Source organism: Colobus angolensis, unplaced genomic scaffold (genome assembly GCF_000951035.1).
Source record: "Colobus angolensis palliatus isolate OR3802 unplaced genomic scaffold, Cang.pa_1.0 Scaffold544, whole genome shotgun sequence".
NCBI classification, from domain to species: domain Eukaryota; kingdom Metazoa; phylum Chordata; class Mammalia; order Primates; family Cercopithecidae; genus Colobus; species Colobus angolensis.
In genome coordinates, this window is record NW_012118977.1 from 1,333,529 (window position 1) to 1,351,634 (window position 18,106).

At 42.1% G+C, this 18,106-nt stretch overlaps 1 protein-coding gene across 4 annotated transcripts in view; it reads left to right on the top strand.

The window, feature by feature from the left end:
* LMCD1 (LIM and cysteine-rich domains 1) overlaps nucleotides 1-18,106 on the top strand; it is a 68,138-nt gene that overhangs the window by 13,494 nt on the left and 36,538 nt on the right. The window lies entirely within an intron of this gene.

Genomic DNA, 18,106 nt, shown 5'->3' on the forward strand with positions numbered 1-18,106 from the left:
CAGGCAGCAGACCAATGTGAGGGCAAAGCATGAAGAGTGAGTTCCTATTGCAGCCCCCTGGAGGTGTCACATTAAGGGAGAACTTTGTCTCCAGGAGCTGCCACCAGAACCCTTTCAAATCTTGCCATTGAACTTAGCCTGGCATCCAGGTTTCTATGTGATGGGTCCCTTTTCAGCCACATCTTCCACTACAACATTCTGCTGCCCCAGGCAGACCTGTCACTCATTCCCTGAACATACTTTTTCTTCCTTGTGGGCATGCTGAGAGAGTTTCCTCCTCCATGGTCCCAAATCCCACCCCTTCCTCAGTGCCTTCCTCCATAAAACCATCAGTTCTGACCAAGCTCGCTGTCCTGTGAACTCCTAGTGTGGACTTACTCTCCCGCTGCATGCACGTTTAATTTTCTGAATGGCCCTGAAGTGTCTGCAGTGGCTGTCTTGCCTGCCTAACTGTGGTACCGTCATATCCTGTTTATGCTGAAATTCTCCATGTTATGCTCCTTGAGAACAGAGACATTCCCTCTTCCCCTTTGGGTGTACACTGGAACACTGGCACATGTTAAGGGCTCAGTGATATTAATGGATAGAAAAGGGAGTGGGATGGAATTGGGAAATAGAAGACAGAAGGAAAGACATCAAAAGAGGTAAGAGCAGCTTTGTTCTCCTTTCTGACAGGGACAAGGAATTCTGAGAGGTTAGAAAGAAGGAAAGAGACCCTAAGAGCAGAGGATACAAAAACAAAACAGCTGTGGAATAGAGGAGGGCAGACCATTAACCTATTCAATCACCCCTCAGTGTGGTCCCTTCCCATTCTGCACCAAGATGAGAACTGGCAAAGTAGGAGTGGGTGGGGGGAATGGGGAGGAGACTACCTGGTAGCGTTTAGGAGGAATCTTAAGATGAAAAGGAAATGAAAATGAGAGGAACTGAGGAAGGCAGCACACCAAACCAGACCCTGAATTTTTTTATGCTTTCAAGTTTTATTCTCCTTTTTTAAGCTTGTCTACAGAAAGATGGGCTTTAGGATGGTGAACGAGCCAGGCCTTGATTCATTTCCCCTTTTCAAACAACTAACTTGAACCTTCATCTGAACCTCGAGGCTCTCTCTTTCTGGATGGACTTCTCTTGAGAACAAACTCCAATGATTTCCATGGTCTGGGGAAGCGGTTGGCCTGCATCACGGAACAACAGCAGCTGCATCTCAGGAGGCTTGGCCCTCCTGAGAGACAAGAGCCGGAGGGACAACTGAAAACTGGCTGAAATTTAGTGCAAACCTCTCATAACTCAGACAGCTATCTACTTTAAGTTTGTAGTCCTTGATGAATATTTATACCAAACTAGGGCCAGTGGAAAAGTTCCATCTGCGTGGATTTTAAGAGTTTTGCCTTTCCTCAGCCACGTTGACCAAACTCAGGAAAGTGGTGGAATCATTGCCAAGTACATGCTCTTTGAAGTGCAAGAAATTCTGAGAAGGCCTTGAATTCATCATATTTCTTCTTATCCTGAAGACTTAGAGTTGGCACTCCTTTTAAAAAAAAAAAAATGCTTAATATCAACACCTCTCAGTGCTTTATAATTTTAGCCAAGCCCTTGACACCATGCTGACCACAGCACTCTTGAAGGAGTGGATAGGTCTATTCAAAGTTTTGCAGGGAGAAATTGCTTTGTTGGTTGATATTTTTAAAATATGAATGATCCAATTAATCACTGTAATTCTCCTCTTTAGTTTGCTAGTAAGAAAAATGACCCCAAGTTTTATCCTTAGTGTTGTTAGTCATCCTCTACTCCTCAGAACCAAAACACCAAAAATTTCAACCATGTCGTACCTTTGATGTGTGAAGATAAAACAGAGGCTTTACTCTAGCACGAGGCATAGTAACGGCTCTTACCAAGTACAGGCCAGGTGCCAGGCATTGTGCTACATCATTTTTTCCAAATTTTACAATCATCCCATTTTGCAGATGAGTAAACTAAGATCCAGAGGGATTAAGTTCCATGGTTACATACTTAGTCATGGTGAATATGAATGAAATGTGGGCAGTTCAACCCATAGCTCTTCCTTTTCCTTCTGTACAGCTGGAGGATCCCTTATATGAAAATCTGAAATACTCTAAAATCTGAAACTTCCTGACTGCTGACATGAAGCCTCGAGTGGAAAATTCCACACCTGACCTCATGTACCTCATGTACACACACTTCGTTTTATGCACCAAAATTATTTAAAATATTGTATAAAATTACCCACCAGGCTGTGTGTATAATGTGTATATGAAACATAACAATTTCAGGTTAAGGCTTGGATCTTGTCCCCAGGATATCTTATTATATATACCGCAAATATTCCAAAATCTGAAAAATATCCAAAATCTGAAATACTTCTGGTCCTAAGCATTTTGGATAAGGGATGCTCAAGCTGTACTATTTCTAATCTATATCTAACATGTTTGCAGTGTTCCAGAAGTATGGGTCATGGACTTGTTGGTCCAAAGATGAATTTAGTTGACACACAGACATGCATTGACAACATTGAACCATGTTAGTCAGCATCTTTCTCTCATTTCAGTTATTTCATTCTTCTGATTATGTCAAAGAGGAAGTCTCCATCTGATGCTAAAACGTCTTTATCATCCCAAACACTTGCTGAACTTCACTTTAAACAATTGACAATTAGTTCCCAGGCTCAGAACTTTTAAAAGGCAATCATACCTAGCTAGAATTTAAAGATTCATATTTATTGCATTTGACGTGGTTACCATCTAATTATTATACACTTTAGAGATAATGTTTTTCAAGAAAAATGTTTTTAAACGTGTGTTTAAAGAAAAGTCAATCATCACACAGATGGTGTATGGAGAACAAAATTCATAAAGGAGGAACATGAGGTTTTATAAACATCTAATGTTTAATTATCCCTAGTTTTCAAAGCATCTTACATACATTAAAATATTTGATTTCTACAACCACCTCTTGAAGCTTATAGGGATTATGATCAATTTTAAAGATAAAAAAAAAAGGTTCAGAGAGCGGAAACTACTTGCCAGGGTTCATACAGGTAGTAAAAATGTAGCCAGGGCTCAGGTTCAATGCTAAGTTCCAACATGCACAGAGTTCCCTCAACACTTTGTCAGCAAATCATTCAAGGGCAGGAGTGGATCAAGGGGTATTCCAGAGCAATGATCCCAGACCAGAAATGCCATGGAAAGGCTGCAAGGCTTACTGACCCACTAATTGCCCTGAGTTTTCACAATTTCCCAGTGCTTGTCTGTATTCTATTTCATGGAGAAGCCTGCAGCAGAGTTTTTCTAGAGAAGTCTGATTTTCTCTCTCTAGTGAGTCACCTTCCAGACGGTCAAGAAACTGGCTGTCCCATCAGAGGGTCATCTCTTGCCTCCTGAGTACACCACACAAGGGATGACACAAATTAGAAACGAACCACTTGATGAGGAAAACTGGGTTCTGCAGCAAGAAGACAGCATTTCTTTCCAAGTCTCCTTGCCTTGAGCAGTTGACTGGGATTCAGATGCCAGGTCTGGGTGGCTGGATAGGCAAAGATACCACAAACATAGGAGAAACAGGGAGGAGTGAGTAAGCAGTCTCATCTGTCTATCCATGAAGAGATTCCAGGAACTGAAAACACTCCTGGAGATAAAGATGACAGCTGGAGAGAATAGTTGAAACTACAAGTAGATTCTAAGAAGAGAGGAGAAGAGCCAGTGGGAGAACCTTGGGGAGAGAAGAAAGTTTTTGAGGAAGGCAGAGAAGAGGGTAGTCAGAGGGGCTGGCGTAACTGCAGGAGGCTAGGATCCTGAAAACCAGAGGAAAACAGGGTGGCTCTCCTTCCTTCCAGCTCCCCTTTTGGGCGTCAAACTCAGATGCAGGATATCTAACATATATCAGATTTGATGTGCCAAGAAACATAGATGATGGCATAGATGAAGCATAGATTAAGGCATGGATGAAGCATAGATGAAGGTGTTTTATATAAATGTTTATTGAGGAGCTACTATGTGTAAGGCATTATTCTAGACACTGGTAATAGAGCAATGAACTAGACATAAAGGGACCCTGCCCTCATAGAGCTTACAGTCTAGCAGGAAACAATGACATTGAAGAGTTATATACATAATTAAATAATTATCATCATGGTGGATACTACAAAATAAAAGGTACAGGGTTTTCTAAGACCATATGATAGGAGTGTCTAAGGGATAAATAGAAGTTTGTTAGGTGAAAGGAGAGAGAAATGGTCTAAACAGAAGGAACTGTATGTGGGCAGGCTCAGAGGTATGCAGGAATTTGGCATCTTTCCTGGGACATATGGTTAAATGAATAATTCTAAATTTACTCAAGAGATAATTTTCTGGAAAGTAACTTGGCTTCTGTAGTTCTGTTTTACATTTGAATTGTGGCAAATGAGTCTGAAAAACAAGACCTTGAAAGTGAATTATTTGCAACTAATTTCTGTTTCATAAAACTGAGCTTAGAAAAATGTGGCCTAAATACTCTTTAAGTTCCTTTTAGGTCTAAAGATCTATGACTTTCTTACATGCAGAATCCAACTATATATAGTGTGTACAGTTAGATCATTATGTGGGGGAAAATCAAGGAAAGGATAAAACATCTGAACCAAAAAGTGTATTGTTAGTTTTAAAAACATATGATAGCAAAAAAAAAAAAAAGAAGACAAAGAAAAAGGAGTCTTTTATAAGAAGGATGCTTGGTTTAAAACCAGGAAAACATCTTGCTGAAGGCACTGCACTAAAACACATGTGGTATTTTACCATCAAGGCACCAATGTTGGTTGAAGGAAATCCTTTTCCATCTGCGCACACGTGTGTGTGTGTGCTGTATGTGACAGTGTGTGTGTGTGTGTGTGTGTGTATGTATCAATACTTCCACTGTCATGAAAGTTAACCCAGGAATTCCTGTGAGATTCCTGGCAGGAAGCATTTGCATAAGCAAAGCCTTAAGACTTTTAATAACAGTGCTGTACGTTTATACAACACATTTCCTTTTAAGATACTAAGATTCAGACAGGCAAGATTAAAAATCCACCAACTTGGTGTGTTATGTCTCCCCTATTTCCAAAATTAACTCCAATAAAAGTGTGTTATCCTTGGAAAGATCAGTAGTGCTGCAAATTTGGATTTCAGACACATGCATGCACAAACACATACACACACGCGCACACCAAATGACATTCCTACAGGATGACATTCTTAGACATCAGGCTGCTAAAATCAGGGGCATCTTATAAAACTGGGGAGGTATAATAAGTAGCTATTGCTGACCTCAAGCTTACAGATGTATCCTTGAGAAGGAGTCTGTTAAGGGCGGAAACCTAAGAACCACAAAACCAACTAGATTTTAATTTCCAAGTGTAACCTGAAGACACTAGGCCTGGGGACACCAACAGCTTGTTCAAATTTAGGAAAGGTGGGGTGGGAGGGGAGTAAGGGGTCCCCATGGGGACCTTCTTTTCTTCTATCTTGATTTCCCTCAAGTTACTTGGTAAATCACTAAATAAGATTCCCAGGGGAGTTGGATAACTTCTGGCTCATAGTGATGCTGGTGACTTTACTACATTTTCCCAAAGGCTGGCAGGGCATACCTAGGGAAAGAAAAAGACAACTCCAAGAGAAAAAACGATTATGTTGGAACCTCTGGAAGCATTTAGTTTGGCAAGAAATGCCAGGTCAACTTTTGCCCTATAGGAATCCCTTTCATAGGTAATTGAAACAATGTCCACCCTTTGGGACTCTGAGTGATCTCAAAAGATTCATAAAAAGTCCACAAATGGAAGGAAATCAGAGGACCATCCTCTTACTGACTGAATTAAGCAGGTAGCCCCTCAAATAACGGGTTGACTTTTCTAGAAATATGGACAATTCTGAAATAAACAGCAGAGAATGGTTTTGCCTCTTAGCTGGTTTTCTCAGTCTGCCTTTGTACAATTCACTATTCACGTTAGCCTGGGCAGTATCTGTAGCTAGTTCAAAGGGAGCTTGTGTCAAAGGAAAATATTAGTTCAGCCTTAAAAATCCTATCACTTCAGTCCAGTGGGGTTCCTTATACATAAGATTTGTGGGCCTGCTTTGGATACAATGGCATGTAAACATCAGCGAGAAGCAAGAAGCTGGCAGCCAAAAAGGCTGGTTTCCTTTCCCCCTCGGTCATCATCGTGTTCGCCCTGCCAACAGAATGTTCAACAAGGAGTCCATGTCCTGGGCCAGGACTGCCAGATTCGTAGATGTTCCATGCGCCATCACACAGATCCAGTCACCCAGCAATGAATCTTTGAATTTAGAATTTGGAACTTTTTGCCTTGTTCCATACTCCTCTTTTTCAAAGTGACCCCAACTCCATCCCCTTTGACAGATAAAAGAGAGATCCTGTGACTGTTTCCATGCTTCCCCTTCTCAAAGGCTATCACCCATGCCAACTGGGAGAAGGAGCCCAGCCTGCGAATGATTGTATAGAATTGCTTACAGCTCTTCTGTCCAAACGTCCCTCACATCAGGCTGTTCCAAGAGTTGCAAACCCTTGAAAAATGTGCTGATTTGAGTCTTATCACCTCTTCGTCTATTTTTGATGGAAGTGCTAAAAATACAAAAGAGTAAAATTATCCAAAAGGCAGACAGAAGAAAAAGAAAAAGGGGCAGATAGTCTCCTATCTTGGCTAGCAGAGCACTCACAGTGTCTGCTCCCTTATGCCAAGTGATACTGTGATGATAGGTAGACAATGCTAGTAGATTCGGTTGGTAGACCAGATGACCGAGGGAACTGTGATTGCAATTAGAAGGAGAGTTGTTTTGGTTTGGTTTTGTTTTGTTTTTGTTTTTCAAGATGCAGATGGTGGGGTCAGCTTCTCAGGTGGAGTACAGTTTTAGAACCACTACCATCACCCAACCCCTCAAAGGGAAGCACAGGCTTCTTCTATACGCTTACTTCTTTCATGGCCCAGGGTCTGGGTATTTTGGCTTTCCTGGAACCATTCTCAAATCAGTGAAACTTGGCTAGCAGAGATGGGGTGGGGGGAGGCAAGAGCAAGGTCTTAAACAGAGAAAGCTTTCATTTTGTATTTCTCTTTCCACATATGGATTTGCTTTTCTACTCTGTTTTTATAGCCAGATTAACCCCTTTTGTTCACAGATGATGTGAGCTTTGGTGGTCTCCAATTATCCCCTCCCCTGGAGAGGAAGGCAGAGCTACACAAGTGATTACAAGCTCAGCAGTGTTCCATGAAAGGGCATCCATGGTGGCTTGGAGACTGCAGTGGGGAGGAGAGTAGGTATCTAGTCTAGGAAAGTCAGAGTCTGCCCTGTGGAGGTGATAGGAGGAAGTGGCCAACCTTTTCCAGAACTGCCCCAGGGTTCTGTTCCTCAAGGAGCCTGAACACAGTGATTGGAACAGAGACTTCAGGGACAGTTGCTGCGGGAGTCACAGGAGCAACAGTTCCCTTTCAACAGTTCCCCAAAGGGTCTGGGACTACCATGCTTCACTCCAGCCTCTCACATGCTCCAGCTTGGCACGTTGGGCTTCTGTGAATTTATTCCTCATTTGTGACCACCCTGATTTTAACTTAATCTCACCCATTAGACATGACATGTTGAGAGAGAGGGACATTAAGGAGAACATGGTATATTTTGCCCCAAACCCTAATTTTCCCTAGAGTTGAACCTGGAAAAACTAATCCTGAGAGGGGGGGATAAAAAAAGGAATGATCGAACAATTTAATTGATTTTTAAAACTTAAAGAGAATATATCATTTGACATAGAGAGTGAAAACTATTCTTTCATTCAGCGTTTGCTTAAAACTTTATTTGGGACACCAGAAACTCCTGACATCATGAGATAAATCCATCTGACTCTTCCAACTACAACCAGTCCATGGGATAAATTTAACACACACAAACCATGTAATAGGAAATATCACGGAATCTTTACCCTGAAGTGCTGCTGATTCAGGCACTTCTGCCATTAACTCATTATCCACCAACTGTATCCACCAACTGTGTTCTCATTCTGTTGCTTTAAATAGTATTGATTTTTAAAAACAAAACAAAACAAAAGTTTCCATCCATAGAATTCTAAGTACTAGATCAGTAGGGCTCATCTCAATTTGTTTAGTCTGTGCATTTTTATCTTCATTACACAATTCAGGAAAAGAGTCTCTAAATTAAAGGGATTTCTTCACATTTGTGCTTGTCCAGACAGAGGAATAGGAGTGCCCAAGGAGCAACCCTGGAATAGAAATGGTAGATCTGAACACACACACACACAAACACTCACACACATACACACACGCACACATGCACAAGCACACACAGCTCCCTAAAGAGCATCTGTCATATGACCCCTAATACAGATGAGGTCTTTGTTGCTGTCTGTGTGAAACTCACTATGGTTTTAGGATGCACTTTTTCCAAGTCGTTTTTTGGTTGATTTCTGCCATAAAAGTGGGCTGCAAGTCTCACTCTTTCATATCATACTTGGGAAGACAGGATTCTCTTGGCCACAGCCTAAAGCCCTAGCGTGGGGCTTCCCAAAGCTTGGGGAGATGAGTGAGCAAGAAGCCAAAGGATAAACATAGAGCAGCAGTTCTGCTTTAAGATTGGAGGGAGCAAGATGGGGAACATTTGTTTTACATTACAACAGAAAAAATATAGATTATGGAATAGGATGCAAAAAGTCACCCTGATGTTTAAGAGCAAATAGACTGGAAAGAGTCATTGTTCCCCTTCCCTCAGCATTCCTGGCTTTCCAACCCCCTGGCCTTCTCCTCTGGTGACATACAGGACCTGTCTCAGGAAGAGAGGTCAGGCAGAGAATTTACTTTCAGGAAGGGCAACAAATGTAGACTTTAAGTTATAGACAGACAGTGATCATATTGGTAAGTATGTTGATTCCATTACTCTGTTAAGATTGTGTAACCCTGTTTCGGCAAGTCCTTGCTTCAATTCTTGGGAGCTTCAAACAATGGAAGAAGTCCAGACCCTTGTCAAGACCCCAGTATTTCTTTTTTTTTAACTTTTAATTTTTGTGGTTACATAGTAGGTATAGACCCCGGGATTCTTAAGCGGGAAAGTGAAAAAAGCCTTCCCTGCTAGGCCACTCCCCAGAAAAATCATACCTCTTAAGGAAAAAAAAAAAAGAGACTTCCCATCCAGCTTGCAACCATTTGAATGTTGCACATTCCCAGGTTGGGCCCCTTCGTCTAGTGGGATTCCTCAGTCTAAGCTTCCACCTGGAGCTGGGGAGGGTTTGGGGACCACCCTCACCTCAGGCGGGGCAGAGAGTCTCAGTATCCATGAGCGCCTCAGAGAGGAGTCAGCCAGCCAGTGAAATTTAGAGGAAGAGGAAGGGCTGTGGTTTCCCTTCGGTCTGGTTAAGAGAATGAGTGCATTTGGCACCAGAACCTGTGGGGCAGGCTTGTGCCAGGGCTGATGCTGAAATGACAACAACAAAAGCCAGACTTGCTATAAAAAACTCTCCTTGTAAGGAATGGTGGTCCACAAGCTGAGTATGAAAAGGGAATTTTTTTCAGCTTTATTGAGGTATAACTGACAAATAAAAATTGTATGTCTTTAAGAGGTACAACTTGATGGATTTGTGGTGTTGTTGTTGAGACAGGGCCTCACTCTGTCATCCAGATTGGATGCAGTGGCACAATCACAGGCCACTACAACCTCAACCTCCTGGGCTCAAGCAATCCTCCCACCTCAGCCTCCTGAGTAGCTGGGACCACAGAAGTGAACCACCACACTCAGCTTAATTGTTTAATTTTCTGTAGAGATGAGGTGTCACTATGTTGCCCAGACTGGTCTCAAACTCCTGGGCTCAAGCAATGCCCCCTCCTTGGCCTGCCAAAGTGCTAAGATTATAGGTGTGAGCCACTGAGCCTAGCCCAAATTAATGTTTTGATATTCATATACATTGTGAACTAATCAAACTAATTTTTTTACATGGTGAGAATACCTAAAATCTACTCTGTTAGCACATTTCAAGTCTAGAATACAGTATTGTTAACTATAGTCATGATGCTTTACATTAGATCTCCCGAAGTTACTCAATCTGCCTAACTGAAACTTTGTACCCTTTGACCAACATCCCCCCATTTCTCTCAGTCCTCAGCCCCTGGCAACCAAAATTCTCTTCTGTGTTTCTATGAGTTTGACTATTTTAGATTCCACTTCTAAATGAGATCATTATTTGTCTTTCTGTGCCTGACTTATTTCACGTAGTATAATGTCCTCGAGTTCATCCCTGTTGTCACGAATGGCATTATTCTTGTTCCTTTTTGAGGCTGAATGTTATTCCATTGTGTGTGTGTGTTTGTGTGTGTGTATGTGGGGGTGTGTGCCACATTTTCTTTTTCCATTTATTTGTTGACAGACACTTAGGTGGTTTCCATATCTTGGCTATTGTGAATAGCGCTGCAGTGAACTTGGGAATGCAGATATCTCTTTGAGATACTGATTTCATTTCCTTTGGATATATATCCAGATGTGGGATTTCTGGATTGTATGGAAGTTCTACTTTTAATTTTTTGAGGAACTTCATACTGTTTTCCATAATGGCTGTACCAATTTACATTCCTCCCAACAGTGCGCAAAGGTCCAGGAAGGGAGATTATTAAACCAATGAACTGAGAGCCTAAAAGTCCAAGTTGGAACAGTTGAAGTTACAATGGTGAGATCAAATGATTCCCAAACTTGTCTGAACATGGGCATCCCCTGGGAACTTCCAGAAATACTGATGCCTGTAATCAACCCCCAGAGATTGTGGCAACATTGGCCTGGAGTGCAGCCCAAGTTTTGGAAGCATTAAAAGATTCCCAGGAGAGTTTAATGTTGCAGACAACTTAGGGAACCACTGTTGTAGCCCCTCGATACTCAAAGTGTGGTCCCTGGGACAGCAGAAATGGCTTCTCCTGGGAGGTGGGTAGAACTATATGTCAGGCTTGCCCCAGACCTGCTGAACCAGAGTGTACATTTGAGCTAGATCCCAGGTGATTTTATGCTAATTAGGGTGTTTACTTAATTTGAGGAGCACTGCCCTCCTCACATACCCAGACCAGGCAAAATCCCCTGCTAAAGGATAATCTCATGGCACACTGTTTCTCCTTCCTAGCACTGATTGCATTTGTAATTTTACATTTGTGTGAGTTGAGAAAAACCTGTGAGGGCCCCAAAATATCTGGAAGAGGCTTTTTGGCATGGAACTGTAATGCATTGGTTAAATTAAAATGTGGATCTGGAATTCAGATACCTGTGTCCAAATCTAAGCTCTAGCACTTTAAATTGACCCCTTTGAGCCACACTTAACTAGAGAGACTGGATTTTCCTAGGCTTTTCTGTGTTTTGTACTAAAAATTTGTACATCCTAGGCACGAAACAGTCTAGTGCAAACCAGGACAGTTACCCTTCAGTTAACTCATATGCAACCTAGAAGCACTAACAATATATCAGTGGTCTCAAACTTTAATTGTTTGTCAAAATCACCTGGAGGACTTGAACAGCACTGTCTGGGCCCCACCTGCAGAATGTTTGATTTCATAGGTCTGGGGTGAGGTCTGGGAATTTGCAGTGCTCACAGGTTCGCTGCTGCTGTGCTGCTGCTTGGGGACCACACCTTGAGAACCACTGCAACATACCTGCCTTATAGAGTTGTAAGATTTGCACAAGGTCAGGCTTAGCACAGTGCCTGGAAAACCACATATTCTAGTCCTTTTACAGCTACTATTATTCCTTTTGATTATGGAAAAGATGGGACTAAAGATGGACCCTAAGGAGTGGGCAGGTTTGAAACTCTCTGAGGTTTAGATGAGCATGAGCAAAATCCCAGAGTTTGTGTGGATTTAGTTCTGCAAGAGGCTCAGGTGGTTGGAAAGAAAATCTGGGTGGAAAACAGTAAATAATATGGAAATAGAGACAAATTTGGATAGGTGAGGTGGGTCACATTGTGGAAGCCCCACAACATCTAACATCCAGCAGCCTTTATTCATTTAAAAGTGATTCAGCATAACTTCAAAATGAGACAGTCTCTAGTATCCTTAATATAGACAGATTTATGAAGAGTTGGGAATAAACCCAGAAATGACTTGCTTCTTGATTAGCATGGATTTTCTTCTATTTTTTAAGTAAGAACAGTTTCTAGGTAGTAGTTTTCAACATGTAGTCCCCTAAGCTACTGTCCATCCAGGCATCTGCACAACTTGGGTCCCAATGTGAGCTCCAGCTCCTAGATCTGGTCCTCAGCATACACAGTCTCTGGCCTTTCAGGCTTCCAGGGAGGCAGCAGACAAACTAAGTGAAGTCAATATCCTGTCGCTTTTCTCCCACAAACTTTGCCTGAGGTTCTGATTCACTTTCTCCTCTGGCCATTGACTCCCCACCTGCACTTGAAGTCTATTTGTTGCCTTGGACATCTACATATTAGTTTATTGAACAGAACAGGAACAAGTGGTAGAAAGCCTGGGACCAAGGTGAATGTGTCTAACCCTTGTCCTGCTACTCCCAGCCCAAACCTTTCCAGCACCCCTCACCCCTGAAGACACACTGTCCCTCCTTTTTGAACCCAACTGGTCCAATGCCCAGAGTCAGAACTAGACTCCTAGGAGTGCTGTCTGGGGTCTGGAGACTCCCGGGATGGTAAGAAGTCATGGGTTCTGGGTTGCAATAATATGTATGTGAATTACATTCTTAGAAGCAAATTCTGTCAGTTCTAGGAGCTTTTCTCATAAGCAAAATGTAAAATACCTACTTCCTAAGATCATTGTGAAAACCAGCTGAGATAAGGGATGTGAATATACTTTGTAAACTGTAAAGTGCTGTGTCCTTGGTGGAAAGTACGATAGCAGATTGGATAAGAGCACAATTCTGATGTAAGGCCTGCCTGGTTTCACATCCTGGCTCCACCACTTACTAGCTATTGAATCTTGAAGAAGAGCTTAACCTCTCTGGGCCTCAATTTCCTTATCTGAAAATGAGGCTAATGAAATTATCTCATAAGGTTGTCAAGCAGCTTAAATGAAATATCATAAAATGTTTGGCATGTGCCTGGCACATAGGAAGTACATGATAAATGTTAACTATGATCATGATCACTGGGAAAGATAAAACACTTTTGATTAAAGGCCAGTATAGGAAAACGTAGACTTAGGATACCCCACCACCACTGCCTTCAAAGGAGCTCCAGTGGAGACCATCTGGATGGGCAAGTTGCTTCTCCACTCTCAGACTCAAGGTCATTCATCATCTGTTGACTGGGAATAATGATGATAATAATTATACTTCAATGGGAAGTATAATTATTATATGAGAAGTATTAAATTATTAAATAAGAGAATTACTAAGTAAAATCACTTTGTAAACTCTAAAGCCGTTATTATTGGGGTTGTTCATGGTGGTAGAGTAGTTTCAGGGTCATATTTTTAAATACAATTCCAGTCCCTTCCCAGACCTTCCCATAATTGTATTCCACCCAACCCATCTCACTCCACTTTCTCTCCTGGAACCCCTAGGGGAGGGTTTGTTTTAAATAACAAGTCATGTTGACCAATAATCTTTAATAACATTTATGCTTATAGAACTTAACCAGTAAAAGACAAGTCTGCTTTGAATAGAATTTTGTGTCAATTTGGAACGTACCACCTCAGAAAGCAAACCTGTGGGTAATCATTAGAGCATGTGATAGTACTCAGATACAACGTTCAAAAAGGTAGAATCACGACTTTTGTGCAAATACGAAGTGAAATTTAACAAAGATTGTGTTCTAAGGAACCTGTATGATGTTTAGGCCAGTTTAAAAAGCTCTTGAGGAGTTAGGTATTTATAGGTAATTTAATGTTAGGACAAGATTGATGGGTTAGTTACAAAACTGGTTAATGTCTTCCAGAAGCCTGGGACCTATAACATTTGGGGTTATCTTTTTTGAAAGGACAGAAATTGTTTGTATCTCTATTGGACCAAGATCTGCAAGTTAACATGTTACTTCACCAAGTCTCGGAACTGAGCAAAGTAAAGTTCTCTAGATAATCCTATGGGGATGAGGAGAGCCAGTGTCATGTTGCCTCCATATGGCATTGAAAGGATGTGCCACTCACCTTTCTGCCTTACGTCTGAGTTTTAAATACTTTTCTGGGGGGCCGGGGGGACAGGATGGAGTGCAGTGCGTGGTCATAGCTCACTGCAGCCTTAAACTGCTGAGCTCAAACTATCCTCCAGCCTCAGCCTCTCAAGTAAGCTGGAACTACAGGTGCATACTACCACACCTAGTTTGTTTTGTTTTGTTTTGTTTTCTTGTAGGGATGGGGGGGGGTCTCACTATGTTGCACAGGCTGGTCTCGAACTCCTGGCCTCAAGCAATCCCCCTGCCTCAGCCTGCCAGAGTGCTGGGATTACAGGAATGAGCCACCACATCTAATTATTTTTTAACAATGGTAAATGCTTATTTCAATTTACTGCCTTTTAATGTTACATGCTGCTTACAACAGCCCTATTGAGACAAAGAAAGGGCAGGGATAATTCATTTTTCAGAGGAGGAAACTAAGTTACTCCATGAGGAAGAAGCTGAGCTGGAAGGAGAACCCCCGTTTTCTAATTCCAAATACCATGCTCATCCCTAAATTCCTGATTGCATTTTCTCTTTTACGTTCCTCTTCCTCTCAACCCTACATTGTTCTTGGTGACATTTGTTTCCCTCTAAGACTTCCCTTGGGATTCACCTGAAGGCAAATACTTGAGAGTTGCCCCTGCTCCTTGCATCCCCAGGGGTCTCCTGGTCTGATCTAAGTCCTTTTAAGTCCCTGCCACCATTCATTTTCATGATAATATCAGATGAACCACATCCTACTAACCCGAGCCAAATAAAATCATCAAAACATTTCTTCCTCTTCTCGGGAAAAAGGACAGATTAGATGCTGCATTCCAAGAAACCTTTTTTTAAGTGATGGTTTCTTTTAAACTCTTCTATTCTCAGCTACTGTGAGACACTGTGCCGTCTTTCAAGAGACAGAGCCCACATCAGAAAAACCTACTGTTTATAAACCAGAGTATCTCACTTGGAACTGTGGCTGACTGATGTTTTCCCCTCCTCAGTAAACAAGATCGTTCTCTCTGTGTTGAAGATAGTGGGGTCTGTCTGGCTTCTGGATGAATGGCATGCAGTAGACAAATGACTATTTATTACATTAAACAGTCAGCCAGGAAACTAGCTGCAAGTGTAGCCTGATGACCTGAATCAATTTCTTCGTTGCAAGGCCATTTATTTTTCTCTCCCACATACTTCTGTTGCCATGGAAACCGTCCCACTAGCCAATGGAGACCAGGGCCAACTCTCTACTTCCTGAACCTCCATTTAGTTTAGCGTTGTTGCCCAACTAGGCCAGACTGCCTGCGTCTTCACTTGCCTGACTGCATGGGGCTTTCTTTGTGCTTGTTGAGATTTTAACATCGATTCTCTTCAGGTGATGGGTAGCAGAGCACCGCAAGGACAAAGGGCTAGGGATAGCCTCGCTTAATGAATTAATCATTAAGTATGGGACATGTGTGAGCTTATTTTGTTTTTACGTTTTGTAGGAAAACCTAGTCAGAGAGACAACTCCTTTTACATGTCAAAAAAGTAGGGAATAAGAAAGTACAGAGGATGTGTATTGAGAAAAAATAGTTCCTCTGAAGTCCCCTAGCATTTTGAAGCTAGAAAAAAAATGCGTTGAGAACACCTAATTCAGGGTCTCTCAAACTTTTTTTTCAGAAGATGTAATTAATGACAACAACAACAAAGAACGCTCAGTGCCTAATAAGTGTGTGCCAAGCCCTTTTCAGGCAGCATCCCATTTAACCTCTGTTTAACCCTGCAAGGCAGGTTGCATTCTTGTTATCCCCATGACGCAGGTCAGGAGCCTGGAACTCAACAAACCTACTTGCCCAAGTACAGTAGAGGAAAGGGGAGAAACTGGGACTAAAACCCAGGACTAAAGCCTGGGTCTCCAAACCCAAAACATCTGCTTGCTCTCTACCTCACTTCTTGCTTCTAGTGTAGGCTGGCCTGTTAAAGGCTCGGGAGCATCTACACATCCAGTGCCTGCCATTTGTATTTGATCAGGTAATTCCCTCTCCCACTCCCAACCAGGAAATGCTTTGTAACATCTCACCAAGTGAGGATCCTGCAGAACAGAATGTGGGCAACCCCAGTGCAGGCAAGTTCCTTGTTTTTCAGAGGAGATGCTTTAGGCTGGGCAAGAAAATTACTCGTCTCCTGTCACACAGCTAATAAATGCCAGAGTTGGCACCCAAAGGCCAGACCCCCGCATCACCAGCCAGTGCTCTGCTCTGCCCTGCTATGCTACCTGCGTCACTATTTCTAAACCAAACACTGAGTTTGCAGGCAGATTGCAGCTCCACTCTCCAAGCCAAGCATCAGAACTAATCCCCTTGTAGAATGAGGGTTAAATCAGCCTCTCATTAGAAGAACAATAAAGCTGAAGTGTGCAGGGTGCTTTGCCACTTGGAAATGCTTCCACCTACCTCTCCAGTTTCCAGCCCTCTGAGTATATCTGAAATGGTCCAACAATGAAGCCTTATTCACAAGTTGTATATCTCCCAAAATAAACTTTGAATGCCTCCAATTTTAAGTGTGTAAAGATCACTGCATTTCAACTAGGAGAACTGAAAGTGTCAAGAAGGAGAGGTGGAAATGACCAAGGTTATATGCCAGTGGCTTTAGGGAGCAAAGTCCTGCCTGTGAATGAAAGCTCCCCAGCTTAGGACAATGAGTTAGCAGTGGGTGTTGTCTTAATTTTCACTTTTCACATGACTCTAGCATTGAATAGGCCTAAATATAAACATGCTTCCCTCCACACTCCACATATGTGCAATATGGCTGTCACTCCCTGAAGCTGTAAATATATATTGAACAAAATGACAGAGTCTGTGGGGACATGGTGTAAACAGCAGTGACCAAATAGAAGGCAGGGAGGGAGGCATTATTGTAGGAAGATTTGGTACAGAAGAGAAGTATTGTGAAGGACAGTTGTCTCTTTCCGTATGTCTGAATTCTACCACTGGCAATGAGGATGGCTTCACAAGTTTCACTGCTTGTTTTTTTTTCCCCCTCTTAAATGCCAAGAGAATAGACTAGTAGCATCCAAAGGACATGCTCAGATTGTACACCCTACTCATCATGGCTTTCATACCATTTTTACCTTGCACATTTTCTTCCTTCTGCTAGGCATCTCCTTCCCCTTTTCTTTCTGTCCATCTTGCACAGCCCAAATCCAAAATCACCTCCTCTAAGAAGAAGTAATCTGCTCTAATAAACTCATATTTCCCATATGAGTTTATTAACACCTGCCTTTGTGCTTCTAAAATCTGTGGCAAAATAAGAACAGTTACCATTTCTAGTGCCTAATGTGGTCCTGTATGTTACATATATTATCTCTATACCCATTTGGCAGGTAAGGAAACTGAGGCTCAGTATGTCCAAGGCCATGCTGACAATAAGTTGAAAAGCTCAATTTGGAATCCAAGTCTCTCAAACTCCAAAATCCGTGCCTTTTTTTGCTACACAGCAGGCAGCTTCCTTTACCTCAGACTTGCCCCTTACAGGAGCAGGAGATGAATGTGTTTTTCTCTCCATATCCACCTAGCTAACCGTGAGTTCCACTAGGGCACACCTGAGTCTTATATTGTATTCCTGTGTCTGGTACATAGTAGATGCTAAATAAATGGTATGTTTGTTGGATAAGAAGCTTATCCCTTTACATTACTAGTTGATTGAGCCCTGCTTCTGGTGAAATCATAATAAAGTACATCCCTGTACCAAGTCGTCCCCACCCCAACCCCAATGGAGAGTTGGGTAAGTTTCTCAGCCAGCAAATCCATATAACTAACCCACTTCTTCTCCAATGTTAATGTAATGAACATCTCCTGGGAATTTTGTTAAAGTACAGATTCTGATTCAAACGGGCTGGAGTGGGGTCTAATGGTCTGTATTTCTGGCAAGCTCCCAGGTGATGCTTCTGGTTCGAAGATGCCATTTGGGTCTAAACACCTCAGCAGCAGCAGCCAATGCACTTTTGGTACCTTTGGTTGGTAACAAGTAA